The following is a 2,767-nucleotide window of genomic DNA, read 5'->3' as shown; positions in this document are numbered from 1 at the left end:
GTTGAACATCTGAAATATGTCAGACTAACTTTTGTGTGTGTATTCTTCTCATTTATATTCAGAGTGTTAAGTTTTAGATCAAACTTCTACTATTCAAATTTCTACCATTGAAACAGGTGTCATAAGATCTCATTTTCTAACGCTGATGTGACGTATTTCCATCCTTCTAAACAATGTGTGGTACACATTGTCTCCTTGACACTGAAAATCTAGATGAACCTCCACCACCCTTTCATAAAGAAAAAGGAAATTTTACCTTTGATATTACAAATACCGTGGTATTGTTTCAGCAAGGACTGCGATTCATTTGGAGCACTTACCATAGTTTGTGTACTTATGTGTGTTCTACATGTAGAACTTAAGTATAACAATCAATTTGTAATTTATTATTATTATTCATATTCACACATTAAAATTAGGGTGGTTGGGGCCTCTGATTATATTGATGACCTTCTCTATATTTCACGTGTTTATAATTTAAATTATGACTGTATCTTAATCCATAGACAAATGGTAAGTTTATGAATTCAAATAGCACAACGGGGGCTGGTTCTGGAAAATACAAGTTGAGAACTGTACTTCTTCAGTGGTTGTGAAGTCATTCCAGAATAGGTTTTTGTTGTTGTTGTTGTTGTTGTTTTTTGAGAGGTTTTTGCGATAGGGCGCGTGCGCTCGCCAGACAGACTGAGAGAGGCAGAGAGACAGAAAGTGAGAAATCACCCCCCAGGGGGGATGGTCACACCGCAATCCTTTCTCCTCCATTCTCCTCTAGGGATCTTGGGTATGCACGCACACGTGCCCAGCGTGAGTTTTAAGCCACCAGGTCCAGGACGCGAACCGTGATTGATTACATGGGAGTCCAGTGACATAGCCATTACGCTAACTGCTGGTCCCTCCAGAATAGGTTGTTTAGTTTCAAAATGCTTGAGTATTTTTCAGAGTTCTTCTGTGGTTGATTTAAAGTTTAATTCCATCGTGGTCAGAAAATACGCTTTTAAAAATATAGTTTTTATACATTCGAATTTGTAAAAGCTTTTTTTGTTCCTATCATGTGGATGATCTTCGAAGATGTTCCATGTGGGGGTGAGAAAAATGTGGATTTTGTGGTTGATGGGTGAAATGTTCTATAGATGTCTATAACGTCCATTTGATTTATATTATCTTTTAGATCTTGTTTCTCTTTGTTTATTTTGTGTCCAGATGGTCTGTCCAGAAGATCTGGTAGAGTGTTGAGATCCCTGATGATTATTCTGTTGCAGTCTATCTCTTTCTTTAGATCTAGAAGTCTCTTTCATATAGTTGGGTACTCCAGTGTTGAGTGGGTAGATATTTATAAATGTTGTATCTTCTTAGTTAACTAATCCTTTTAGTACAACATAGTGCCCTTCTTTGTCTCTTTTTATAGCTTTATCTTATCATGAAGTCTATTTAGTCTGATATCAACATCATGCCTCCTGCCCTGTTTTGGTTTCCATTTGCATGCAATACCTTTTTTTTCCAGCACTTCGCTTTCACTTCATATCAATGAGATGCATTTTTTTGTAAGCAGCAAATAGGAGACTCCTTTTTTTTTTTTTTTTTTTTTAATCCATTTAGCCGGTCTGTGTATTTTAATTGGAGAATTTAATCCCTTAACTTTCAACATTATTATTAATATTTGTGGACTTATCCCTACCATTTTGTCAGCCATTTTCTTGTTTTCTTTTTATCCTTTCATTTATGTTTATCTGTGTTTAGTTTGTCTGATACAATATTTCTTTCATTACTTTTTAAAAAGCTGGTCTAGTGTTGATGAATACTTTCAGTTTCTGTTTATCTGAGAATAATTTAAAAAATATGGAACACATCAGGAGTTTGCGTGTCATCTTTGCCCAGGGACCATGCTAATCTTCTCTGTGACATTCCAATTTTAGTATAAGTGCTGACAAAGTGAGCCCCCTATTTCTTTCTTTTAATGTAACGTTTTTTCCTAGTGAATACCCTTTTGTGTGTCACCTGCCACTTCTCTTATCTTTTTTAAAAATAAGTCTTGTGCTGCTTTCTTTTTGATTTTTCTTCTTTGAAGCTCCTGAGATATTCTATAATAGCTATTTGCATGTGATTGATCTCAATCTAGCTGGATTATCCAAAATAGCTGGGATTTGACTTATAACTTTCTCTCCTAGTTTTATGTGTCTCTTTTTCATAGCTACTACAGACAGAGGTTGATTTCTACAACTATAGCCAATCATGTGAGTCCTCACCTACCATTTCCTCTTCTTCTTCTTGTACAGGGTCCAGGATCACTTCTGCAAGGGGCATATGTTCTCTGTTCTCTCTCGAGCAAGTAAGGACACCCAGTTTTATATCTCAGGGTTTTCCATACATCTTTGACTAAAAGAGACTCTAGCAGTTTTTAATCTGTAGCCATAGAATTATTTTTATGCATTCACTCTTACAGAATTTGACTTTTTCTCTGCAGTCTATTGTCACCTACAAATTCAAACTTTCTTGTTTTGACCAAAATAGAATGTATCTACTTCTTGTTTTCTGATAATATTAAAAAACTGGGAAAAGCAGTTGATGAGTTGGCTATGTCAACGGACTGTCATGTAGTTGACCACGGTTTAAGTCCCAGACCCGGTAGCTTAAACTCACTCCTGGTGCATATGTGTGGCTGCCTAAGATCCTGAGAGGAGAATGGAGGAGAAGGGATTGTGGCATGGCCATCCGCCCGGGGCGGGGGGTGGTGTCTGGCTTTCTGTCTCTCTGTCTCTCTCTGTCTTCC

The 2,767-nt window shown here is 36.9% G+C and overlaps 1 non-coding gene across 1 annotated transcript; it reads right to left on the bottom strand.

Annotated features, from left to right (window-relative positions):
• Window positions 1–1,830: 1,830 nt before the first annotated feature.
• LOC114009888 (U6 spliceosomal RNA) lies at window positions 1,831–1,937 on the bottom strand. The gene has a single exon (XR_003551277.1). It is a non-coding gene; the product is annotated as a U6 spliceosomal RNA (small nuclear RNA).
• Between the last annotated feature and the right edge of the window lie 830 nt (window positions 1,938–2,767).

This window comes from Tupaia chinensis, unplaced genomic scaffold (genome assembly GCF_000334495.1).
Source record: "Tupaia chinensis unplaced genomic scaffold, TupChi_1.0 Scaffold000658_1, whole genome shotgun sequence".
Taxonomy (NCBI): domain Eukaryota; kingdom Metazoa; phylum Chordata; class Mammalia; order Scandentia; family Tupaiidae; genus Tupaia; species Tupaia belangeri.
This window is presented reverse-complemented; position numbering and strand designations above follow the sequence as displayed.